Raw genomic sequence first — 27901 nt, 5'->3', positions numbered from 1 at the left:
TAAATTAACATATTTTTAATTTTATTTAATATTAACAATTTGAAATATATTATATATATTAATACACACGTTTTGGTTTTTGATATATACATTTATATGCATACATATGTGCATATTTGTTTTGAAGTCTCTTTCTTTGGCTGTTTAGTAGTTTTATAGTTAACACCATACCACCTCCTAAAATTTTCGTCCATAACTAAATGTACTGATGGTGCTTAGAGGCTCCTGCCACACTAGAACAATCCAGGGAGCAATTCAAATAACTTCTTGGTAGCAAGACTGTGCCTTGGTCTTCCTACTTGACTGACTTCTCAACTTCCTATAAAGCTATAGTTCCAGGCAGCAGTCAAGCAGCAATTTTACTCAGCTTCCATCTATAAAGGTGTGTGAGTATAAAACAGAGTATAAAAAGGAACATAAAATGCCATAGGTAGACGGTTGTGAGTAACATGAAGTGTTTGTAAATAGCCTGTGTTCAGCAAGAGAGGAACAGGTGAGTAAACCACAGTTTGTGCACACAGTGAAGTGCACACAGCCACAAAAATGGTAAGTAAAATCCCCAAATACAGATACGATACAATTTTCTGGATATACAGATATATGAAAAAAGCAAGGTATGGAACAGTACACATGGTATCTATGTTTTGTATAAGAAAGAGAGGGAAATAAGAATTTATGTGGTTGTAAGAAGAGATTTCAGAGGGATAAGCAACAAATAAATAAAAATGATTTCCTAAAGAGAAGAGGAAGTGGGAAATGGTGTAAACATAAGAATTCCTTGTATTATATCATAAAATGCTGTAGTTTTTTATGTAAAATCTATCTATATAAAATGATTTATATAAGATTTATGGAAGATAAAATTGCAACAAAACACCACCAATTACAAAAAGTGTGTGTGTGGTGGGGGGAGGGGGAGGGCAAAGATGCTTCAGGTCATGAACCTAGTTCTAGTCCTTTCTCTTTGTGGCACTAAAATCCCAGCACCACTGCCTTCCTCCTGGCTTGCAGCTCAACAGGCCCACAGTGGCAGACCCACTTATGTGCTATTCCTGATTCAGGGAAAGGATAACTGCTTTGGGGCCCATTCCTTTTTGGTTCTCTTTCCTTTTGTTTTAATCCTTATTATTGAAAATTCCTTTAAAATATTTCTTTTCCTGCCTTAGAAACTCTAGCATACTCAGGATAATTAAATATTTCTTGGATGATTAAACATTTAGAACAAAGTTTCTAAACCTTTGTATTCTATACACAGTATCATATTTCGTCGATTTAATATGTCATTGCTTGTAAAATGTACTATAATATACCATTAAGAAGTGCTGCGAATTAAACTGACATAAAGGCAATGCGAAAGAATGCTCAAACTACCGCACAATTGCACTCATCTCACATGCTAGTAAAGTAATGCTCAAAATTCTCCAAGCCAGACTTCGGCAATATGTGAACCGTGAACTCCCTGATGTTCAAGCTGGTTTTAGAAAAGGCAGAGGAACCAGAGATCAAATTGCCAACATCCGCTGAATCATCGAAAAAGCAAGAGAGTTCCAGAGAAACATCTATTTCTGCTTTATTGACTATGCCAAAGCCTTTGACTGTGTGGATCACAATCAACTGTGGAAAATTCTGAAAGAGATGGGAATACCAGACCACCTGACCTGCCTCTTGAGAAATCTGTATGCAGGTCAGGAAGCAACAGTTAGAACTGGACATGGAACAACAGACTGGTTTCAAATAGGAAAAGGAGTACCTCAAGGCTGTATATTGTCACCCTGCTTATTTAACTTCTATGCAGAGTACATCATGAGAAACGCTGGACTGGAAGAAACACAAGCTGGAATCAAGATTGCCGGGAGAAATATCAATAACCTCAGATATGCAGATGACACCACCCTTATGGCAGAAAGTGAAGAGGAGCTAAAAAGCCTTTTGATGAAAGCGAAAGAGGAGAGTGAAAAAGTTGGCTTAAAGCTCAACATTCAGAAAACGAAGATCATGGCATCTGGTCCCATCACTTCATGGGAAATAGATGGGGAAACAGTGGAAACAGTGTCAGACTTTATTTTGGGGGACTCCAAAATCACTGCAGATGCTGACAGCAGCCATAAAATTAAAAGACGCTTACTCCTTGGAAGAAAAGTTATGATCAACCTAGATAGTATATTCAAAAGTGGAGACATTACTTTGCCGACTAAGGTCCGTCTAGTCAAGGCTATGGTTTTTCCAGTGGTCATGTATGGATGTGAGAGTTGGACTGTGAAGAAGGCTGAGCACCGAAGAATTGATGCATTTGAACTGTGGTGTTGGAGAAGACTCTTGAGGGTCCCTTGGACTGCAAGGAGATCCAACCAGTCCATTCTAAAGGAGATCAGCCCTGGGATTTCTTTGGAAGGAACGATGCTAAAGCTGAAGCTCCAGTACTTTGGCCACCTCATGCGAAGAGTTGACTCATTGGAAAATACTCTGATGCTGGGAGGGATTGGGGGCAGGAGGAGAAGGGGACGACCCAGGATGAGATGGCTGGATGGCATCATGGACTCGATGGACGTGAGTCTGAGTGAACTCCGGGAGATGGTGATGGACAGGGAGGCCTGGAGTGCTGCGATTCATGGGGTTGCAAAGAGTCGGACACGACTGAGCAACTGAACTGAACTGAACTGATTTTCTTATATACTTTGTAACATGCATCTTGATTTAAAAGATCTTAAAATGTGAAAAAAAATGTGCATTTTGGAGTAGATAAGATATACAGTTATACAGGTAGACTTGGGTGTTGCAAAAATGAATTAAATGTGTACTCCCCAAGGCGTTCCAAGAAACTAAAGGAAATGTTTGCCTAGAGTAATGCCGAGTGCACGGTAGGTACTTGATGAATGCTTGTGAGAGGATGAAGTCTTCTTAGCTGCATTGGATGGCCACTAAAAAATAAGAGGAAGTATGTAAAATTGTTTTTTAAAAATTGCTAAGCATAGACTATATCTAGGTTTGTGCTATAACATAAAGCATAAAAAGAACAAAAATGATGAGGACAATATAGTCCAGCACTTGAATATTTTATACTCTGATGAAAGAAAGAAATGTTAACATAGTTTGACATTGGAGCGAGGTCAGGACTGGAGTGACCCAGCCAGGAAAACCAAGATGTATTTAGAGAGATAAGAGGAAACAATGAAAAGCGAGTCTGTCACTGAGGCTAGATTTAGATGGATGGTTTTAAGAAGGAAGGAACCATCACTGTTGTCCAACTGCTGAGAGATGGAACAAGATGAAAACTGCAAGTGTTACCAAATTTGGCAGTTGGGAGATCATCAGTAACTTCTAATAAAGTAATTTCAGGAAAATGATTGGAGCAGATATCAGACTATAATAAGTAGATGAGTAAATGCAAGAGCTTATTTAGAAATAGCTTATGAGAAAGGATAGGAAGAGACAGGGAAAAAATAGAAAGGGCAGAAATGGAATCAATGAACGCAGGAGGGGAAATAGAGAGAGAAACATGGAAACAAAGCAAAGGCCTGGATGTCTAGATGCAGTAGAAGGCAGCTTGAGGAGGCAGAGGGCAGCCACGGCGCAGAGCAGATCTGATGTCCTAGAGACGGTATGGAATCAGGCAGTCTTTCATTCAACTCCTAGTTCCTTACTGCATGAACTTGGGCAAGTTACTTCACCTTGGCCCTTCAGATACCAAGGAAAAATCCTAAGAAAGGAAACAGACACGCCAAAAACACTCCACAGTAAATATGATACATTCCTTGTTTTTTTCCCTCCTTATAATTTTAATGTAGGCTGATGACACAAGTCCAAGCATAATTCTAGGAAAGAATCTTACAAGGGAACAAAATGACTGTTTTTAAGTGCATTGCTCTCTGACAGTTTGGCTTTTAATACCTAGAGATGGAATTAGAAGTGGATTTTATCCTGAATGCCAAGACTGTTGAAATGCCAATGATTGCCTGAGGCACAGGTTGGAAAAAACACAGCAACAGTCAAGGCTTGGCTTAAGAAACGATTAAAGAAGGTGTCTAGGGGCTTAGAATAGACAGTACAAGAGTTCAGTTCAGTTCAATCGCTCAGTTGTGTCCGACTCTTTGCGACTCCATGGACTGCAGCACGCCAAGCCTCCCTGTCCATCACCAAGTCCTGGAGTTTACTCAAACTCATGTCCATTGAGTCAGTAATGTCATCCAACCATCTCATCCTCTGTCGTCTCATTCTCCTCCTGCCTTCAATCTTGCCCAGCATCAGGGTCTTTTCTAATGAGTCAGTTCTTCACATCAGGTGGTCAAAGTATTGGAGTTTCAGCTTCAACATGAGTCCTTCCAATGAATATTCAGGACTGATTTCCTTTAGGATGGACTGGTTGGATCTCCTTGCAGTCCAAGGGACTCTCAAGAGTCTTCTCCAACACCACAGTTCAAAGACATCATTTCTTAGGTGCTCAGCTTTCTTTATAGTCCAACTCTCACATCCACACATGACTACTGGAAAAACCATAGCTGTGACTAGATGGACCTTTGTTGGCAAAGTTTCATGTCTCTGCTTTTCAAAAAGCTGTCTAGGTTGGTCATAACTTTTCTTCCAAGGAGCAAGCGACTTTTAATTTCATGGCTGCAATCACCATCTGCAGTGATATTGGAGCCCAGAAAAAAATGCAGTCTGTCATTGTCTCCATTGTTTCCCCATCTATTTGCCATGAAGTGATGGGACCAGATGCCATGATTTTAGTTTTCTGAATGTTGAGTTTTAAGCCAACTTTTTCACTCTCCACTTTCACTTTCAACAAGAGGCTCTTTAGTTCTTTGCTTTCTGCCATAAGTGCGGTGTCACCTGCATATCTGAGGTTATTGATATTTCTCCCAGCAATCTTGATTCCAGCTTGTGTTTCATCCAGTCTGGCATTGCACATGATGTACTCTGCATATAAGTTAAATAAGCAGGGTGACAATATAAAGCCTTGACGCACTCCTTTCCTGATTTGCAACCAGTCTGTTGTTCCATGTCCAGTTCTAACTGCTGCTTCTTACCCTGCATACAGATTTGTCAGGAGTCACGTCAGGTGGTCTGGTATTCCCATCTCTTGAAGAATTTTCCAGTTTGTTGTGATCCACGCAGTCAAAGGCTTTGGCATAGTCAATAAAGCAGATTTTTTTTGGAACTCTCATGCTTTTTTGATGATCCAGTGGATGTTGGCAATTTGATCTCTGGTTCCTCTGCCTTTTTTAAATCCAGCTTGAACATCTGGAAGTTCACGGTTCATGTACTGTTGAAGTCTGGCTTGGAGAATTTTAAGCATTACTTTGCTAGCATGTGAGATGAGTGCAATTGTGCGGTAGTTTGAGCATTCTTTTGCATTGCCTTTCTTTGGGATTAGAATGAAATCTGACCTTTTCCAGTCCTGTAGCCACTGCTGAGTTTTCCAATTTTGCTAGTATATTGAGTGCCACACTTTCACGGCATCATCTTTCAGGATTTGAAATAGCTCAACTGGAATTCCATCACCTCCACTAGCTTTGATCGTAGTGATGCTTTCTAAGGCCCACTTGACTTCACATTCCAGGATGTCTGGCTCTAGGTGAGTGATCACACCATCATGATTATCTGGGTCGTGAAGATCTTTTTTTGGATAGTTCTTCTGTGTATTCTTGCCACCTCTTAATATCAGTATAAAATATTATATCAATATAAGAGTAGTGACACGACTTTGCTGACCCTGAACCAGAGGGGACCGTGGGCTACATCTCTATCGGCCCTCCATCAATGATATCGAGCTTTCTGATGAGCACTGACTTTTACAGGTTTCAGTGCACGTTCTCTAAGGAGCACACATACTCTACATTGTGCATTAAGCGTAGAAACAAATTGCAGCAGACAGCTGCAGTAAGTAGGCTTGATATCCCTTTATGAAAGTTAAGATATGTGATCAGGATACAGTTACTCATTTAATAGAGGCCATCTCCACCTGCTTATAGAGGAGGATCATGGAAATATCTGAGGCAAAATCAAAATCTTCCTTGGGAAAAATTCTGGGTACACTGTAAGACATGGAGAAAAAGGAGATCAAGGTCCCAATGCTACTTATACAAAGGTCATGATCATTTTCTCATGAAAACTTTTTAAACTCACTGTTGCTAATCTTGCTCTACTCCAAAGAAGTACTCATAGTATATGCACCTTTAAGCAATGAAACATCTTGGCTGAATCTTCCAGGATAGTAAATTTCATATATATGAATTTCATATATATATATATATATGTATGTGTGTGTGTGTGTATGTATATATATGAGGGCTTCCCAGGTGGTGCTAGTGATATAGAATCTGCCTACCAGTGCAGGAGACATGGGTTCAATCCCTGGTTTGGGAAGATCCCCTGGAGGAGGGCATGGCAACCCACTCCAGTATTCTTGCCTAGAGAATTCCATAGACAGAGGAGCCTGGTGGGCTACAGTCCATAGGGTTGGAAAGATTTGGACACAACTGAAGCAACTTAGCACACACATACATACATATATATATATATGAATTATATATAACGTTTTAAAATAGTGATACCATGTTTTCAAACAAATCTTGATTTCCAATATAGGTAAAAGTAAAATCATTTCAGCTAAAGAGGAGGTGGATTGAACCATGTTGATGTATGGCAAAACCAATACAGTATTGTAAAGTAAAATAAAGTAAAAAAAAAAAATCAAATAAAAAATTTTTTAAGAAGGAAAAAAAATTAAAAATAAAATTAAAAAAAAAGAGGAGGTGGAGGGGTTGAGCTTTCTGGAGCTCACCTTCTCTTAAGGCCAGGCCTAAGATCTTCAAGAAACATGGCTTGAAAGCCCTGCTATAAGAGTAAGTAGCTATGAAATACACCTTAGGTCACTAGAGAAATTAATTTGCTATATTATAATGATAATCTTTATGAAGAGCTAAAATGTTGGAGATGTTTATAAAAATACGATTGTTTTTAATTCATTCAACTAAGGTAATAACAATAATTAAAATACATTTCCCAGAATCTGGATTCCTCAGTCTTTAACAAAACTATGTAGCAGCATGGAGAGTTAACTTCAGTACAAGGAATTCTGTGTCCGGACCAGTCCCAGTCCCAGGCTTCCCTTCAGCTGATTGGCTTGCTGTTTCTAACATGTTCTCTCTTGAGAATGGTACTCCATGGTCCAGGAAAGCTGCAAGAATTTCAGTCTTCACATCTGCATTCCAGGCGGCAGGAAGGGAAAAAGGAAGAACAAAGTAACTCTTCTTTTAGAAGCTTCCTAGAAAGCCAACCCAGTTCAGTTCAGTTGCTCAGTCATGTTCGACTTTGCGACCCCATGAATTGCAGCACGCCAGGCCTCCCCGTCCATCACCAACTCCCGGAGTTCACTCAAACTCATGTCCATCGCATCAGTGATGCCATCCAGCCATCTCATCCTCTGTCGTCCTCTTCTCCTCCTGCCTTCAATCCCTCCCAGCATCAGAGTCTTTTCCAATGAAAAGTAACTCTTCTTTTAGAAGCTTCCTAGAAAGCCAACCCAACAATTCCTTAAAACCCAAAAGCCAAAATTTAATTTAATCATGTGGCCACAGCTAGTTAGAAAGGCTTGTATGTTACCCTTTAGTAGGATAGATTTATACATTCACATCCACACATTACCGCTGTCAACTGAAGAACATCCAGTAACAGTAACTTCTAGGCCGACTCACCATACCTTTGTACTACTTCTGTACCTTATATGTATAAGGTGTGTGAATATATATATATATATACACATATGCACCTTCTTCCACCATTACCTCCAGGCAACTACTGATCAGTGTTACTTCAAGGATGTCATGCAAAGGGAATCATACAGCATGATTTGAGATTTTCTGCTTTCACTTAGTGTAATGCCTCTGAGAGATTCACTGAAGTTGTTACATTTGTCAGTAATTCATTTTTTTAAACTGCAAAATAGTATTCCACATTATGAATGTACTCCAGTTTCTTTTTCCATTCACTTATTTAAGAGCCTTTGAATTGTTTCTAGATTTGGCCATTATAACAGAGCTGCTATTTGTATGTATGTTTTTGAGTGACATAAATTTGCATCCATGCCTGTATTTTAATTATGAGATTACATACAAGGACATTATGTGTTAATATGTTCTCTTACCACATGAACTTTAGGCACCTCCAGGATTTTGCCTGATCCAAAGCAAGCATCACAGTGTTAACAGAGTACAATCCCTGACCTGTGTTTGAATCTCAGCTCTACTGTTTAATAATGGGGAGACATAGGGCAAGTTACTTACTACCTCTATGCCTCAATTTCCCCCACCCTGGAAAATGGAAGCAGCTGTCAAAACCTGCACATTGGTTCTGTGACCTGGGGAGTCAGGCTATTACGTGGGAAAGGCCAAGTGGAAACCACTAGACCTACTTCTATTCAGGAAAATAGTAAACCAAAAGGAATGCTGCATTACTGGGGGGATTGTAGAGATTAGTTCCACCATCAAGGATCTGAAAGACGTAGGGGTGGTTATTCCTACCACATCCCCATTTAACTTTCCTATCTGGCCTATACAGAAGACAGATGGATCTTGGAAAATGACAGAGGATTACCATAAGCTTAACTGGGTGGTGACCTCACTGACAGCTGCTGTACCAGATGTGGTTTCAATGCTTGAACAAATTAACACATCCTCTGGTATACAGCTATTAATCTAGCAAATGCCTTTTTCTCTATCCCTGTTAAGAAGACCCACAAGAAGCAGTTCGTTTGCAGCAAACACACCTTCACTATCCCACCTCAGAAGTATGTCAGTTCACCAGCTGGGAATCACAGCTGAGTTTGCAGGATCTTGCTCTCTTTTCTCTTTCACAAGCTATTACACTAGTTCATTACATTGATGACATCATGCTAGTAAGCAAGAAGCAGTAACTACTTCATACTTACACTGGTAAGGCATTTACGTGTCAAAGTGTGAGAAATAAGTCTGACACAAATTCAGGGGCTTTCTACCTCAGTGAAATTTCTAGGGACCCAGTGGTGTGGTGCATATTAAGATATCCCTTCTAAAAGTGAAGAAGTGAAGTTGCTCAGTCATGTCCGACTCTTTGCGACCCCGTGGACTGTAGCCTGCCAGGCTCCTCTGTCCATGGGATTCTCTAGGCAAGAATACTGGAGTGGGTTCTCCAGGATATCGTCCCGACCCAGGGATCAAAACCGGGTCTCCTGCATTGGAGGCAGACGCTTTAACCTCTGAGCCACAAGGATAAATTGTTGCATCTGGCTCCTCCTACAACTAAAAAAAGAGGCACAATGCCTAGTGGGCTTTGGATTTTAGAGGAAACAGCCCACATTTGGGTTATTTCAACCTACTTACCAAGTGACTCAAAAAGTCATTAGTTTTGAATGAGACCCAGCATAAGGGAAAGCTGCACAGCAAATCCAGACAGCTGTGCGAGCTACTCCACCACACAGGCCTCAGGGTCCGGCAGACCCAGAGATGCTCGACATGTCAGTCACAGGTGGGGATGCACTAGGCTCTGACTGAACCACAGCTCAAACCCTCAGGATTTTAGAGCAAAGCCCTGACATCGTCTATAGATTACTACTCTCCTTTTGGGAAATAGCTCTTGGCCTGCCACTGGACTTTACAATAGAGACTGGATGCTTACCAATGGGCCACCAAATTACCATGAGACTTGAACTGCCCATCACGAACTGGAAATTACCTGATTTATGAGGAGGTACACAGCACTTCAAAAGAACTCCTTGAGTCTTCTAATTGTCACAGACAGAAATCTTGGGAACAAGTATGGAGATGGTATTAGGATAATGGTGGAAAGAATACGAAGTTGAATCAGGCCTTTGCACTTGGGCTGCAACATGACATTGCTTCTTGGGCCTTCAAACTGCAGATCTGGAGATGCCTCAGCCTCCATAACTGTATAAACTCATTCTTTATAACACATATCTTTCATATACATAAATTTATATATATATATATCTCCGATTGGTTTTGTTCCTCTGCAGAACACTGACTAATACAAGCAAGTTACATAATACCTATATGACTCAACTTCCCCATCCTGGAAAACTGGGGTAATCAGAGCTCTATCTTCCAGAGTTGTAAGGATTTTAAAAAGTTGATACACAAAGTTTGCTGGGGTCAAAGCAGTATCTTACACATTTTCATATCCTTTACACCTAGTAAAGTTTATGGCAGAATGAAGATTTCAAAACTATTTGTTGAATTGATGATTTATCAATTTTTAAAATAATCCTAATGTATATAACTGTATCATTTATTATTTTTTACTCAACAAATATTTATGACTATCTACTGTGTTCAGGTATTGTGCTAGGCCCTGGGCTCAGATCATGAACTCCTTATTGCCAAATTCAGACTTAAATTAAAGAAAGTAGGGAAAACCACTAGACCATTCAGGTATGACCTACATAAAATCCCTTATGATTACACAGTGAAAGTAACAAATAGGCTCAAGGGATTAGACCTGATAGACAGAGTCCCTGAAGAACTATGGACAGAGGTTCCTGATTTTGTACAGAAGGAAGTGATCAAGACCATCCCCAAGAAAAAGAAATGAGAAAAGGCAAAACGGTTGTCTGAGGGGCCTTACAAATAGCTGAGAAAAGAAGAGACGCTAAAGGCAAAGAAGAAAAGGAAAGATATACCCACTTGAATGCAGTTTCAAAGAATAGCAAGGATGTCAATGTATGGCAAAACCAATACAGTATTGTAAAGTAAAATAAAGTAAAAAAAAAAAAAAAAGAATGGCAAGGAGAGATAAGAAAGCCTTCCTCAGTGATCAATATAAAGAAATAGAGGAAAATAATAGAACGGGAAAGACTAGAGATCTCCAAGAAAATTAGAGATACCAAGGGAACATTTCATGCAAAGATAGGCACAATTAAGGACAGAAATGGTATGGATCTAAGAGAAGCAGAAGATGCTAAGAAGAGTTGGCAAGAATACACAGAACTGTACAAAAAAGATCTTCATGACCCAGATAACCATGATGGTGTGATGACTCACCTAGAGCCAGACATCCTGGAATGCAAAGTCAAGTGCGCCTTAGGAAGCATCACTATGAGCAAAGCTAGTGGAGGTGATGGAATTCCAGTTGAGCTATTTCAAATCCTGAAACATGATGCTGTGAAAGTGAGGCACTCAATATGTTAACAAATTTGGAAAACTGCAGTGGCCACAGGATTGGAAAAGGTCAGTATTCATGCCAATCCCAAAGAAAGGCAATGCCAAAGAATGCTCAAACTACCACACAATTGCACTCATCTCACATGCTGGCAAGGAGAAGGCAATGGCACCCCACTCCAGTACTCTTGCCTGGAAAATCCCATGGGCAGAGGAGCCTGGTGGGCTGCAGTCCTTGAAGTCGCTAACAGTTGGGCACGACTGAGCAACTTCACTTTCACTTTTCACTTTCATGCATTGGAGAAGGAAATGGCAACCCACTCCAGTATTCTTGCCTGGAGAATCCCAGGGACAGAGGAGCCTAATGGGCTGCTGTCTGTGGGGTCGCAGAGAGTCGGACATGACTGAAGCGACGCAGCAGCAGCAGCAGCATACACTAGCAAAGCAATGCTTAAAATTCTCCAAGCCAGACTTCAACAGTACATGAACCATGAACTTCCAGATGTTCAAGCTGGATTTAGAAAAGGCAGAGAAACCAGAGATCAAATTGCCAACATCCACTGGATCAAAAAAGCATGAGAGTTCCAAAAAACATCTGCTTTATTGAGTACGCCAAAGCCTTTGACTGTGTGGATCACAACAAACTGGAAGATTCTTCAAGAGATGGGAATACCAGACCACCTGACCTGACTCCTGAGAAATCTGTATACAGGATAAGAAGCAACAGTTAGAACTGGACATGGAACAACAGACTAGTACCAAATCAGGAAAGGAGTACATCAAGGCTGTATACTGTCACTCTGCTTATTTAACTTATATGCAGAGTACATCATGCACAATACCAGGCTGGATGAAGTACAAGCTGGAATCAAGATCGCTGGGAGAAATATCAATAACCTCAGATATGCAGATGACACCACCCGTATGGCAGAAAGTGAAGAAAAACTAAAGAGCCTCTTGATGAAAGTGAAAGAGGAGAATGAAAAAGTTGGTTTAAAACTCAACATTCAGGAAACTAAGATCGTGGCATCATGGCAAATAGATGGGGAAATGATGCCAACAGTGACAGACTTTGGTTTTTTTGGCTCCAATATCACTGCAGATGGTGACTGTAGCCATGAAATTAAGACACTTGCTCCTTGGAAGAAAAGTTATGACCAACCTAGACAGCATCTTAAAAAGCAGAGACATGACTTTGCCAACAAAAAAGTCTGTCTCATGAAAGCTATGGTTTTTTCCAGTAGTCATGTATGGATGTGAGAGCTGGATTACAAAGAAAGCTGAGTGCCTAAGAATTGATGCTTTTGAACTGCAGTGTTGGAGAAGATTCTTGAGAATCCCTTGGACTTCAAGGAGATGCAACCTGTCCATCCTAAAGGAAATCAGTCCTGAGTACTCATGGGAAGGACTGATGCTGAAGCTGAAACTCCAATACTTTGGCCACCTGATGTGAAGAACTGACTCACTGGAAAAGACCCTGATTTGGGGAAAGATTGAAGGCCAGAAGAGAAGGGGACAACCGAGGATGAGGTGGCTGGATGGCATCACCGACTCAGTGGACATGAGTTTGAGTAAGCTCTGAGAGTTGGTGATAGACAGGGAAGCCTGGAGTGCTGCAGTCTATGGGGTTGCAAAGAGATGGACACGACTGAGTGACTGAACTGAACTGGGTACACATTTGGAAACATAAATATTACCATCAAGAGGAAGATGAATCATTAACACACAGTATTTTAAACTTTCTTTTCCTCACAGAGCTATTTTTCTTTATGTAAAAATTCATTCCATACAAATTTCCTTTTACATAAATAAAATAATAATGAATAGCAGATGCACTGGCCTCAGTTCCTTTCTGAAAGTCAAATTTACTTTTTGAAACAAAGAGCAAAACAAAGATTAAATAGAAGATAAGAATTTAAATAAGGGTATTTGATTTCTTTTTCTTAGTGGAGATGACTTCAAATTTGTTGCCCTTAAAGCAGGGTCACGTACTTAACTTTGTCCCTTGTGGCTCAGCTGATAAAGAATCCACCTGCAACACTGGAGACCTGGGTTCAATCCCTGGTTTGGGAAGATCCCCTGAAGAAGTGAAAGGCTACCCACTCCAGTATCCTGGCCCAGAGAATTCCATGAACTGTACAGTCTACCCGGTCACGAAGAGTCTGACTGATGAGCAACTTTCAGTTTCACATAGATTGAGCAAATTTCAGTTTCAAATAGATTGAGGATTCTGAGACTTTCTATTAATAGCAATGCTGGTGAATATGCTATATTTACAGATTAATTGTAACGATTAAATTTTGCATTTCCTTAACTGTGTGTTGGTTGGCCATTGTCTGAAATAGATTATAGGGCAGCCCAATTATTTGGCTTAAACAGTCATGCATACACCCTAGGCCTTAATGGCCATGAATAAATCAATACCACCTGGAAAATTCATTGGCTGACATTGACAGTAGCTTTAACTGTACTTGCACAGTGTAAGAAATTCAATGAGCAGGCTAAGAATAGTGATTAAAACTTTAGCTATTAAACAATGGCTGGCTATCTCCTAGGGATCAGTTTTTTTCCTTAGTGCAGAAATTGTGCCTGCGTGCTCAGTCGTGTTCTAGCCTTTGCGACTCCCTGGACTGCAGCCCAACTGGCTCCTCGGTCCATCGGGTTATCCCGGCAGGAATGGCAGGAACACCCGAGCGGGTTGCCATTTCCTCCTCACGAGGATCTTCACCACCCAGAGATGGAGCCCCAGTCTCCTTCAGTTCCTGCACTGGCCAGCGGATTCTTCACCTGAGCCACCTGGGAAGACCAGAATTTGTACTCCTACTCAATTTAAATCTTACACTCTTTTTTCTCCTCTGCTGCTGCTGCTAAGTCGCTTCAGTCGTGTTCGACTCTGTGCGACCCCATAGACGGCAGCCTACCAGGCTCCTCCCGTCCCTGGGATCCTCCAGGCAAGAATTCAAGACTACCTAAAACTAATTTTTTAAAAAAAGTTTCCTTTGGTAACCATGAAATACAGTACACTCCTCTTAAAAAAAAAAAAAAAACCAACTGGAAAAACCGTAAGTCTTAATAATTCGTAAAATAATTAGACCTGGGTCTTGTCCAGGAAAATCTATTACATTTAGATAAAGAAATCTTAGAATATTATGACTAGTTACAAGCAAAGATATCTACCTCGGAAAACGCCTATTTTTCATATTTACCTTGAGAAGCAATATAGTACAATTCTTGATGAAGCTACCGTTGATTTCGACATGTTTTTATTTACTAGGTCGTGGGTTTTCAGTTTATGCTAGGTTTCAAAACATGTTCCTAACCAAAAGGAAGGGAAGAATGCCTATCTGTAGACCAGAGGTCGGCTATTTGCTTCCATCCGGTAAGCGGCGATCGAGGCACCTGAAAGGGTAGGGGCGGGAATGGGCGACTTAATAAAAACTCCCAGCTAACGTGGAAGCCAGCCGGGTGTTGGAAACAAGTAGAGCAGAAGATCTGGGGCTAACTAAAAGAATCACAGGGCCCTCCCCTTTGCATTGGCCCGGGTCAGGTCTCCAGCATTCGCAAGCTTGAGGGCGGGGACTAATTCGGATTCAAACTTAGAGCGGGAGGCCCGCGCCAGGCCCAGCAGGTGCCTCCAGCCCGGTTCCCCGAGGCTGGTTTCCGCCCCTACCTGCCCGCAGGGCCGGAAATTACCTAGCAGGGGAGCGGCCCGCCCTTTGTTGTCGGTGTTTAAACAGCGCGGAAAGCCTTAAAAAGTGCGCAGCGAAGAGGGAGCGGGCCCGTCCTCCCAGCGCCACTTCACGCGTCTCCACCCTTTCGGCCACTGTGTCCCCTGTCCTTCTTGTAGTATGCCACTGGGGGAAGCCAGAGTAAAATCGGGAGCGTAAACCGGGAAGAGAAGGGAGGATATTAAGAAGCCACAATCGCGCTCCGTGCTACACTTCACAGCTCACATATCAGGACGGAGCCAAGGGAAATGGCGCAAGCGCAGACAGCCTTTTAGGCGCGGGGGGAAATTCGCGCATGTGCAGAGCCCAGACGGGAGAAAATGAAGCGAAGGAGTGACTCGCAGGTTGAGGGCGCTTTAGCTACTGCGGAGCCACAGCTGCCAGGGGGCGCGTGCGCAGAGAGCCCGGTGGAGGTGGGCCTCTTCCAGGGGGCCAGCCTCGCGCGCCCCCTGGCGCGCGCCCGAGGAGAGGCGGGAGCTGGAGGGGGCGGAGAGCAGGGAGGAGGTCTGGAGGGCGGGCGGGGGGAGGGGAGCCGGAGCGAGGGAGGGTTTATCGACCGGGCGATTTTGGTTAAAATATTCAAAATGGCGGACGGAGGAGCAGCGAGTCAAGATGAGAGTTCAGCCGCGGCGGCAGCAGCAGCAGGTAATCATTACAGCATTTTACATATTCATATTCATACTCAACCCCGGCTCCCGCTGCCCCCCCCCGCGACTTAGCATAATTTATTAGTACTCAGGATTATTATAATTAACGGCGGGGAGATGGGGGGCCAGGGAGCCCGGAGCCCCCGCCGGGCGCCGAGCGGAGGGGGAAAGAGGCTCGGAGCGCCCAGGCGGAGGGGGAAGACGAGGGGCAAAGGGGGCTGCGATCCGCCGCTCTGCTCCTGCCCCTAGCCCACCCCGCCGCGGGCTCGCCCGCCCGCCGGCACCGGCCCTCCTCCGCCGCCGGCCGCCGGCCGCCTCCGCCTCCTCGCCGCCGAGCCCCAACCCGAGCGGGGCCGCGGCGGGGCCGGGGCAGAGGGAGAGGACAATAAAGACGTTTTACATATTCATAGCTGCTGGGCCGGCGGGGCGCGGCGGGGCGCGGGCGGGCGCCCCGGGCCGGGCGGGCGCCGGGTGGGGGGGGGGCGTGGAGGGCGAGACGGAGGTGGCGGCGAGCACAATGCCGGCGAGGCGGCGGGGCCGGAGCGGACCCCGGCGGCCGGACCGCCGCACGTGTCCTGCCCCCGGCGCGGCCGGGGCGCCCCCTCCCCCGCGCTGCTGGCCGCGGGGGGCGGCCCGGAGAGCGGCCCGGCTGCGCCCGCGAACAGCGCCCGCGCCCCGCCGCCGCACCGGGCTCCGAGCGGGGCCGAGCCCGCGGGTCACGGCCCCGGGCGCCCCGGCCGCGCCCCGCTCATCGCCCGAACGGTGGCCTGACCCGAGGCGGGCCTGCGCTGTAGATGGGCAGGGGTGAGCGGTCCTGGGCGCTGCGAGGGGGCCTCCGGGCGGAGGGACTGGAGAGTCCGCGCCGACTGGGTTGAAAGCGGCCCTCGGGGGAAAGTTCCCCTTCAAGGAGCGCGTCCTCTGAGGCCACCCCATGTGCTCCAGGCCACCGGTCAGGGGTCCCAGCAGGTCCTGGGGAAGCCCCTTGTTTCCCGGCGCCGTGGATGCTCGGGAGAGTTGAGCCGAATGAAGGTGCCCGGCGCGGTCCGAGCTCTGGGTCCGCTGCCCCACGCTGTCCGCCCCCCGCCTCTGCGCTTGACCCGGACCCGCGCGGCCGGGGGCCCTCGGGGGCCTCGCTCCCCCTCGGGCCCCAGCGGCGCCGGAGGCCTCTCGGGAGCTCGGACGTGAAGCGCTGCCCTCCTGCCCGGCCCCAGAACCGGCTGGGCTGACAAGTTGACAGTATTCTCGTTTTCCCCCCACCGGTTGGGAGTTGGGTAGGGGCGGGGATCCCCCTTCCTGGTTCTCTGCCCCTGTTTTCTTGCTGGGTGCTGGGTCCTCTTATGCTCTGGTTAGCTGAACCTCTCATTTGAATAATGTCTAATTCGGGGAGGTTTATATTATTGAAATGGCCGCCTGGCTTTCCCCGCCTCTCATGTTTAGTAATTCAGACCTTTAATAACAGCCACTCACAGCCCAACGCCGTGTTTATATTTTACATTCGCCCCATGTGCTTTTGTGGTTCGATATGATTCTTTTTTTTTTTCCTTGGCAATCCACAGGGCTCTGAGATCAAACCCAGACTGTGCTGGGAAGAGAGGGAGAGAGCTAGGCCTTGGCTCCTGTAGCAGTGGCCTAGGCCTCGTGTTCTTTGCCGCTTGATTTATTTACTAATAACCAAAATGACTCCCCCTACCCCCCCCCCCCCCCCAACTAACTTCCGTACGCTTACCTCTACTCCACGGCAGAAGAAACCCTCTTGGGCGTTAGCAACTTTCAAACAGCTCCTAGCTAAGCATCAACTCTGTCGTGTTCTGTTTTGTCTTAAAAAAGACTTTCTTATAGTTTGCCATAATATTGGGCCTAAGGGAAAAAAAATCTATGCTTTCTCATTTTCAGAGGCGAATGAAACCTATTTCGGTTTAATAAATCACTTAGTTTTCGGGCTAGTTCACCCCTGCCCCTTGACTTCTACCCCCAAGTTAAACACTTTCAGGCTTTGTAAAGATCTTCAGTATTTGTTTAAAAAAAAAAAAAAGCAGTAGTTTTTTCTAGGAGTTGTAGAATAGCTAGTTATTAACAGCATGCTGTATTCTCTCCTTTCAGCCTCTTCATTCTAACTTAAACTGGAGCTGATATTAATTTTGTGCTACCACTGTTAAAGACTTGCTTATTTTAATTGTAGCACTCCTGGAAACAGAAATGGGGTTATATTTTCTTTGAGTGTTTGTGTCAAGGTTAAATGAGTGAAAATAGAAGAATAAACTGAGGCATTGTGTCTACTCTGATCTTGAAACGTATTCCCTTCCCAAGCACACCCACCCCTCATCTTTAAGTTGTCAGAATTGATTTTATGTTTTGTGTAGGCTTAGAACATTTGGTCTGTGAAAGGCAGATTAACTTTTGCTGTTTAAAAGAAATAATTTTGATTTGGGGGCTTTCCCTTAGTAGAGTTGTCTTTTTAATTTTGTATAGTTATTACCTGTCTTTTAAAAGCATGGTGTGGCTTCTCCTTGGTGTTTTTTTAACCCCTGCTAGTAAAGTATCGGAGAAGAGTTTTTGAACAGTGACCTGTTTAACCTTTGAAATTATGTTAATACACTTGATGGTCAGTTTCAAGATACATATTTTATGAGACATTAGTCTTCAGTTTAATTGGAAACAAGATTCTACATTTGATGGGCTAAAAACAAGCCAATTTCAAATACCAGTTCTCACTTTTTTTTTTTTTCTTTTACTGCCAATAGGCAGGGCTTGAATGTAGCAGGAAAAAAGAATCTGCAGCTTTCATGAGAATGTTCAGGTGAATAACTGCTCAGAGACCTGAAGCATGAGGTTGGATGGACAGAAAACAGTAACATGATTTCATGCCTTAAATAGCATATGTTTTTGCACCCGATTCTGAAGATGTGGTCAAACTGATGATGTCACTGGACAGAGGACAAGGTGCAGTTAATTTGATTTATTGTCCTGAGGTGAAGTGTAGCAATGAAACCTTCTCATAGGGAAACCATTTATCTCAGGACAATTTCCTTTATAGCTGCAATTTAACCACTACCGAGGCTGCAAATATTTTATCCAAGATGATAAAATGCACGTTGCATTTTACAAACAAAATTTCTTTCTTACAATTATTATGATACAGGAAAGGGTGAGTATTGTTAACTGGCCTTATATTTTGGTTGGCTTCCCATGCTGTTGTAAAAATTCATTTCCTAAAATTCACAATTGGGGACCATGGTTTTAAATAAGTATAATCATAGAAATAATCCATAAGCATGCCTGTTTTAAATAGGTTTTTATAATCCCCCAAACTCTAGTAAGAAGCCATATTTCTTGATATCGTTTCTTCAGAGCATTGCTCAGGATAAAGGAGAGATCATATTTGGCTTAGAACCTGTTACAATGAGTAGAGTGAACTTGAAGAGGATGAGGTTGAAATTATAGTGTTTAAAATAAGGTAAAATACTTAACAGTAAATCATGTGCTTTGCAAACTTTTTTTTTTTGTAATTTCAGAATTCTTTTTGGGTTGTCTTAATTTAGTCTGGACAAGTTTGTGCATTTTATTTTGATTGATTAGTGATTTTTAAAATTGTTTCACTGTGAGGTATGAATGCACAAATGATTTTTGACCTATTAAATTTTCCTGTCAGACATTTTCCGTCTTATTTTTAACTAGCTCATCTTAAAGTGATGATTAAAATATCGTGGGAATGTAGTGGAGTTGTTGTGATGTGTTCCTGCCTCTCTCTGTGTGAGAGGAGAGTCATGGAGTCTTTTAGGGTTAGGGTTAGGCCTGCATAAGTCTATGGCCTGCTTCTCTCCTTCTGCACCCGTCAGGTGGCTTCCCACAAGTGTTCAGAAAAGCCGTTGTGACTTCCTTCTTTCTTGCCTGTCTAGTAATTACAATGGTACTTTTGAATTTAGGTCCTGAAAATTTACCTGACAGCTGATCAAATGTTTTAATTTTAAGAGGACTGTCTTCCAAGGCATTACTGTTCAAGTAATTTTTAACCTTGACCCCCAAACTAATTTCCGATTCCTTTCATTCTGTAATTGTCAAAAATCCCAGTCATCAAGGAAAAAACAGTGCCTGTTATTCAAGGTTGAGTGGTATAGTGTTCTGGCATGTTTTAGATTTATTATTCTCTGCTTTGATAAGCAGTATAAAGAAGAAGAAATAAAGTGTGTCTCACTACTACATAGGCTGAGGTAATTGTTAATCTGTTATTCACCTGGTCAGTGGATCTTGGAATAATTTTAGGGTTCAGAATGTTAAACTGCTCTTATAAAGCCACCAGAGATGTTTAAAGGAGCCTTGTAAGCAGGTGGTTCTAAAATGACATAACTGGAAATTTGAATGTTGCCTCTCACAAGTATTTTCCATTAAGAATAAAACAAAGTTTCTTGAATTTGTATTGCTTGATGTTGAGTTTAGGTGTGTGGGTTTGTATGTTTAAGTTGTGTTTTTAAAATTGGCCTCTCACTTTGATGAATGTCTGTCCCTTTGTACTATGAGGACTGTAATGTAGTAGTAATTCCCTTAATGTTATCAGTTATTTTTTTAATCTTGAAAGCCTACAGCTTCAGTCTTCTTTCAAGCCCTATTAAAATTAATTTTCTTTTAAAATACTGGTGTGTGACTGTCCATGTTGGTTCAGTTACAGTTTTTGTAATTACGGAAAACTTACTAGGAAGCCTAATTTTAAGCAGGAATGTGTTTTCCTAGTGGCAGTGATTGTGTTTGGCAATATTCAAACCATCATTGTCTACAGAACAGAGCCAGTCACAGGCAAAACCTGTCGCTTTCTGGTCACCCGTGTTTCTGTTGTCCCCTTTAATGTTACATACCTGAGCAAGCATGCTTATTACTTATTTCTTCAAGGAAATCCAATATTAGGCATTCGAGTGTAGATTTGATTGTTATGCATTTGCCTTATTTGAGTTTCTGTATCCCTCCTGAATGAGTTCTTTCCTCGTTTTCCTCTTTATAGAAAACTCTTTGGACCAGAATTTTGCTTAATTCTAATCTTGATTGTGTTGCTTAAAAATATCTTTTTGAGTGGAATCAATACTGAAAGAGGTAATACGTATGGTTCACAGATTACTTATCCGTCTTCTTTTGCCAAATATTTTGGCACATTGTTGGCGTTTTGTGAAGATAGTTGGATACCTTAGATTTATATTTCTTCTTAGGAATTAATTGATTTTATTTTGTACTGAAATACTTCTGACTATGCTCTAAACTGGCAATGCGCCCTTATAAACTCTTTTAGCAGTAATAGCAATGGAAACAAAAACAGCGCGAGTGGAGCCAGTGCTTGACTCACTGATCCATGTGCAGTATGTTTAGAATTTGGGATATGAGAATTGTCTTGAGTTTCAGAACCTCTGATTTGAGGAAGCTCTTTATGTATAATACACGTAGTTTTTACTGTGGGATATTAATTTACTGAGCATTGAGATAAGCTATCTTATTTGTATTTAGTGACTGATAAAACGCTTTTGTTTTTAAATTTTTTTTTCCAAGTTAAGCAAATACTCAAGTTTTCAGTGCTGCCTAGATTTTATAGACAGACCTAGCAATCAGCAAAAGAAGAATCAGCAAGCCTCTAGATTTATCAGATTCTTTTTTTTTTTTTTAAGTACTATATAGGAAACTAGATACTCATCCAGAAGAGGATACGTAATCATTAATGTTTAGAGTGACAGTGTGAAGCTCAAAACTTAGCTCACTCCGAGTGCTGGTAGTAGCTCTACTCAGCCTGTGATATTGAAAATCATTGCAAGTACAATTTAATTAGTCACTTGTTCCATTTCATGATTCTCGGTGTAACTTTATTGGTTTTTATGTTGGAATCATAGCTCTAGCATGTAAAGTTAATCATTAAATCAGTAAAATAATAAAAATTATGATAGCCTTTTTTTTTTGGACTGGTGAGCCTTTGTTTACAAGATGCAAACAGGAATGGCTAGGAAGTGAACGTTATGTTGTGTATGTTAAACAGCTCAATTATTTTTAACATGTGGTCACCTCAAGTTGTACTGACTAACTTTGTACTCTGCAGAATGAATATATATTTTAGAGAAAAGTGACTTAACTATTTTCTTGCTTTAGTATACTTTTTAAAGTAGTCTGTTTAGTGCTAAAAATGCCTTTTTTTTTTTTTTTTTGCTGATTAATGCTGCAGTAGGCAAGTATATTTTAATCAATCTTTTAAAAATAATTATTTAAACATTTCTAAGCTTACAGAAATATATGCTGCTTTGTACCTGGTCCCTATGCCACTTGTCTTTGAGGCTAACAAGGGAATGTAAGACTCTGCTGTGGAGTTTATACTTAGCAGGGAAAATTTTAAAGCAATGTATCTACCATCAACCCTCTATATTGGTGAGTTTGGCATCTGTTAATTCAGCCAACTGCAGATCGAAAATAATGGAAAGAAATATTCTAGCAAGCTCCAAAAAGCAGAACTTAAATTTGTTGCATGCTGGCAACTATTTACTTAGCATTTACGTTGTATTAGGCACTGTAAGTAATCTAAAGATGATTTAAAGTGTATGAGGATGTGCATAAGTCACATGCAGATGTCGCACACCCCTGGGTTTTGGTATCTGTGAAGATTCTGGAACCAATCACCTGTGGATATCAGGGGATGGTTGCAGCTACATATTAAAATATATAATAGATAATAATGGTCAGAGTAGAGATCAGGTCTGTCCAAGTTTGTAGGAACCAAAGCATCTTAGAATGGTTAAAGCTGGAAGGTAATTTAGGTACAGTCTATCTTAAAACCTTTACAGATGAGACAGTATTCTCACAGAGGGTGGTGGTGTAGTGACTTGCCCACAGTCTCTTAACTGTTGAGTAAAGAAGACTTCAGACTTTCTTCTCCTCCCCCTGCCCCATCTCTCCCTCTACCACATTGCTGCTAGTCAGAGAAGACTTTCAGTAGGAGGTGAGATTTTTAAGCCACATTTAAAAGGATAAAAAGAATTTAGAGGAATGCGAAGACAGGGAAGATACTGCAGGCGAGGTTGTGTTCAAGATGTAAAGAATGAGGTTACTCTGTGTGCGGGGAGGCTGTTAGAGATTTTTGAAGTAAGGAATTCTGTGATAAAAGCAGCGTTCTGGGATTAACACGGTGGTGTACAGGACAGTTTGAAATAGGAAGGGAGGGATTTGGGTCCATGGAAACCAGTATATAAAAGTCAGGGTATGTGGTTTTTGACTAATTAAGCTATGGAGATTGTTGTTGTGTAGTTGCTAAGTCGTGTCTGACTTTTGCGACCCCATGGACTATAGCTCACCAGGCTTCTCTGTTCATGGGGTTTCCCTGGCAAGAATACTGGAGTGGGTTGCCATTTCCTTCTCCAAGAGATCCTCCCCACCCAGGGATTGAACCTGGGTCTCCTGAATTGGCAGGCAGATTCTTTACTGCTGAGCCACCAGGGAGATACAAACATTATATAATGCAATTACCGTACGTCAAAAGGCTTTCCGTCTAATAGTGATGTAATGAAAATAGATAATTCATGGGATGTTGGGAATGTTGTTCAGTTACTCTGCACAGAATAAGGACCTTTGGGAGAAATTCTTACTGGGGTCTTTACAGTAAGAACTTTATTTCTGACCAATGATTTTGTTTTTAGTCTTTGGGACACTGAACTATTTGACTTTATTTCCTTTTCAAATCAGACTACATTGTTTAGACCACATTATCAACCTGAAAACTTAGATAAGCAATTACAGTATCCATTTTTCTTAGCCTCATTCCCAGTTCCATTTTAGGTCCTTACCTTTTGTTTTGCATTTCTTTTATTGCTTCCACCTTTAAACTCTTGTTATTTTGTGTTTTATATGGTCTATCTTATATCCTTTCTGGAGCAAAGCAGGTATAGATAAAATAAAATTACTGGTAATCATAGCATAATGATACTGTCTGTATTTTTATAGTACCTTACAATTTATGGTGGTACTCTTATTTTCGTTAACTTGTTTGCTCCTTTCAGGCAAGAATTATTATACCCGTTTTACAGTTGAGTAAAATAAAGCTCAGTTTAAATGACTCTCCTGAGGTCATGTGCTTAATCCGCACTCAGCGTGTTTGGGGGCTGGCAGGACTTCCAGGTTGGCTGTTACTGAGGCTGCACACTGCAAAGTGGTAGAAGGCAGGCTGGGATTCTATTCTGGAGAGCTCTGCATGTCAGGCATTGATGGTGTAGGAGTTTGGATTTCACTTGCCTGGCAGTAGGAGTCATTGAATTTTTTTTTTCTGTACTGAGCCATAATCAAAGTTCTTAATTTAAAGTGTTTAAAAGCAGGTAATTAGAGTCAAAGGGGATACTAGGGTTTTGAGCTTAGAGCTTAGAGTATCAAAAGCAGTGCTGTGAACAGAAGTAGGGAAGTTGGAAGAGAGAGCCATTTGGGGGACTAGGCAATGAATTCAGTTTTAGGCATGTCATTTGAGACATGAGTGGGTGGTTTTCATGGGGTTACACGTTTATTGTGAAAATCAACAAAGTGTTACTGACTTAAATTGTGTGTGTGTGAGTTGCTCAGTCATGTCCAACCCTTGCAACCCCATGAACTGGGGCTTCTCTGTCCATGGGATTTCCAGGGAAGAAGACTGGAGTGGATTGTCACTTCCTTCTCCAAGGATATCTTCCTGATCAAAGGATCGAACCCTCGTCTCCCGCATTTCAGGCAGACTCTTTACTATCTGAGCCACCAGGGAACTCATACAAATAATAGGATTTTGAGATTTATGTTCATGCCACTGTGTGTGGACTGAGTATTAAGTCTCAACATGGTAAATTCTAGGCGTCTCATTTTGCCTTTGGCACTGGCTTCTGTAGTGGTTTCAATAATAAGATGGTTATAATACCAATGTTACAGGATGCTGTGGGGAGTTACAAATTGATGGCAGAAGCATTTTTGAAGTTCTGTAATAGTTTTTCTTACATGAGCACAAGAGTAAATTTAGCAATTTTTATTATTTGTGCTGCTGTAGAGAGGGAGCTTTTAAATTGATTCTGTGGGACACCATACTTCAGGTTGTACATTTCCATGTGTAACCTGCACCTTGGAAGAAGGAAGTACTCCCCTAATACTCTTTCAAAAGCTATATAGTGAGGTATTGCATTGTAGCAAACATAGACTTGTCCTTGATTTCAAGGCATTCTGTTATCTTGCCCCTACCCCTGCCTATACATTCTCATCTTTTACTACTTCCTTAAAGAGCATGACTCAATAATTCTAATAGAAAGTACCCTTTATAGTCAGTTCAGTTGCTCAGTCCTGTCCAACTCTTTGCGACCCCATGGACTGCAGCGCGCCAGGCTTCCCTGTCCATCACCAACTCGGGAGCTTGCTCAGACTCATGCCCATCGCCCTTTATGTCCCTTTATAGGCCCACCACAGTGTTTCTTTTAACAGGTTTTAATTTTTTAAAAATCACCTTAAAACTTTGTCTTCAAGAGCTATTCTGGGAAGGTGGCTTTATTTATTTTGAAGTGTGGACTCCTCTCCCCCGTCACAGTTCTGTCACATGACCTGAAAGTAAGCCCGCTGTCTTGGTCAGTCTTGTATTTGGGATACGCTGAGAACTTTTGCTCACAGGCTCACACTGCCCCCTCCCTTGGAATGTTGTGGCGTGCTGAGTGGTACAGAGAAAACAGCATGGAAGGTTGGGAGACCTGGGCTTTGTATCACTAATGAGCTTTGTGACTGGGACAAATTACTTCACCACTGATTTTTTTTCCCCTGTATTTGCATTTGTAAAAGAGTTTTCCAACAAAAGGCCATTGGAATCATTTTCAAAATGAAGTTTAGACAGAAGCTTAATGTTAAAAAGTAAGGGTGGAGCTCTTCTGATTGAGGAAGGCGCAGGGGCAGGGAAAACATCTCCCTCTGCTCTCCACAGTGACCCTGTAGACCCCTTCATAGGATCTTAGAACTCCTGCTGGTGCACTGTTTGAAACTGGTTATCCTTATTTATCATACAGACCTGTCTATTTGTTATTCTGTTTCTACACCCGTGCTTCTGTCCTACTTTGTCTGAACCTATCACTTAATTTGTGTTCATTTAGCTAATTTAGCACTTCATTATATACAGTCTTATTTTCTTCACTAATTGAGTTATATAAGTAAATCCTGTCTCTTCCTAAGAGCCTTGAGAGAGGGAAGACACTGCTGGAGACAGAGTGGACAGTTAGCAAACAATGCTTGGTTGATTAAACTAAGAGGGTCTCAACCTTTTGCAATACTTTGATCACCTGGTGTGGAGAACTGACCCGTTTGAAAAGACCCCGATGCTGGGAAAAGATTGAAGGCAGGGGGAGAAGGGGATGAGAGAGGATAAGATGGTTGGATGGCATCACTGACTGGATAGATAGCAGTTTGAGCAAGCTCCAGGAGTTGGTGATGAACAGGGAAGCCTGGTGTGCTGCAGTCCATGCGGTCAAAAAGAGACAGACTGAGCGACTGAACTGAGTCTTTGCTGGAATAAGACTTGCCCATGGAACTTTTTCTGGAGAAGGCAATGGCACCCCACTCCAGTACTCTTGCCTGGAAAATCCCACGGACGGAGGAGCCTGGTAGGCTGCAGTCCATGGGGTCGCAAAGAGTTGGACACGACTGAGCGACTTCACTTTGACTTTTCACTTTCATGCATTAGAGAAGGAAATGGCAACCCACTCCAGTGTTCTTGCCTAGAGAATCCCAGGGACAGGGGAGTCTGGTGGGCTGCCGTCTATGGGATCACACAGAGTCGGACACGACTGAAGCGACTTAGCAGCAGCAACAGCATGGAACTTTTTCAGCATGCAGAGGCCCAGACGTTACCTTCCGAGTTTCTAATAAAGTAGAGGTCTGGCAAGCCATAGTTTTGAAAAGTTTGTAAAAAATAATTCAGTTACTTTGAATTTGTTGCATGTCAAGATTATTGCTTAGAATATTTTGAATTGTGGTTCTCAGTGGACTGTAAAGTCTTCATAGTGAAAAGACAGAGAACTAGGAAACTTGGATCCTTACCCTGTAGCACTATCTGGCTTTATGATACTGAACAAATCTCTTAGCTTTTCTGGCCCATAGGGTTCTAAATTGACAAATTGTGTTTTATTTTCATATTTTGTTTTTCTTTTTAAGCTGTGGAATTCTTCAAAAGCATCTTTTTTGGTGAAGACCAGTAAACAGCAGATACTTTGGCTTTCATCTGAATACCATTTTAATAAACATGAAGAATATAGAACATGGTAGGCTTAATCCTATCTTGGCAGCAGAGCTAAAATATATGGGGAGTCTGAAAATGTAATATTTAGATTTGTTGAAACATCTTTCTAGAATGTGAATGAATGAACAAGGACAGTAAGCTTATCAGGAACTGTAATAATTCATGTGAGCATAAAGTGGATTATAATTAACCAATCAGACTGGTCCTTCTGCATTCATTTAACTCAGTAAATACAGAGTTTTCTTCTGTTCCTTGCCATGCACACCACACTGGAGAAAGAGTAGTGAATAAGACACATACGCCCCTGTCCTCTGAAATCTTATAGTCTGTTGGGCAAGTCATACATTAAATAACACTGTTTATAGTTAATTGAGTAAAATACAAGAGATTCAGAATACTCTGAATAAGGTAAGGACAGCTAATCAGGACGAGAGGATTTAGGAAGGGCTTCCTGAGGAAGCAGTGTTTACACTTGAGACATGAAGGGTGAGTGCAAGTTATCAGTTCAAGTCTGGGAGTAGGAAGTGGGGTTGAAAATGTTACAAGCAAAGGAAGCAATATATATGTAATTTTTGAAACCAGTACTCGTTACTAAGCTTTACATGCATTTTCCCATTAATCTTCACAATGACCCCGTGGAGTGTGTTCATTTGTCATTCATCCTCGTCATCTTTCAGGTAAGAAAGCTGTAAAGAGGCTAAGTGGTACACCTAGGTCTCTGACCTATTTTGGATGCAATTAAGAGCATTATTATGCTCTTAACCATTAATTTCTGCTTCCAGTCAAACTGAATGATGAACTGTTCAGCAGTTATTGTTTTTGAGTTTATCCTTAGTGCTCTTATGCAGTTCCTGGTTCCAGATTGTGTGGTCTACAATCAGTGGTGCATTTATCTCTATCTTGCAGTCTGGGGAGATGGACGGTTGATCAGCACATCTAATGTTAACCTAGCTTTCAGGCATCTCCAGTTGTTGATTATAAAAATATTTTGAAGCTGTCCGTATGTAGATTGTTGATTCTGGTGATCCATAAAGGTTGAACATTTTGAAATTTACTTTAAAACTGAAGCTACTCGCAGATGTTAGCATCTGGATAATTTTCATTTATAGTCTTCTGTTGGCTAGATTAGAAAATCAGGACATGTAT

The sequence above is a fragment of the Budorcas taxicolor genome, chromosome 3 (genome assembly GCF_023091745.1).
Source record: "Budorcas taxicolor isolate Tak-1 chromosome 3, Takin1.1, whole genome shotgun sequence".
NCBI classification, from domain to species: Eukaryota; Metazoa; Chordata; class Mammalia; order Artiodactyla; family Bovidae; genus Budorcas; species Budorcas taxicolor.
This window is presented reverse-complemented; position numbering follows the sequence as displayed.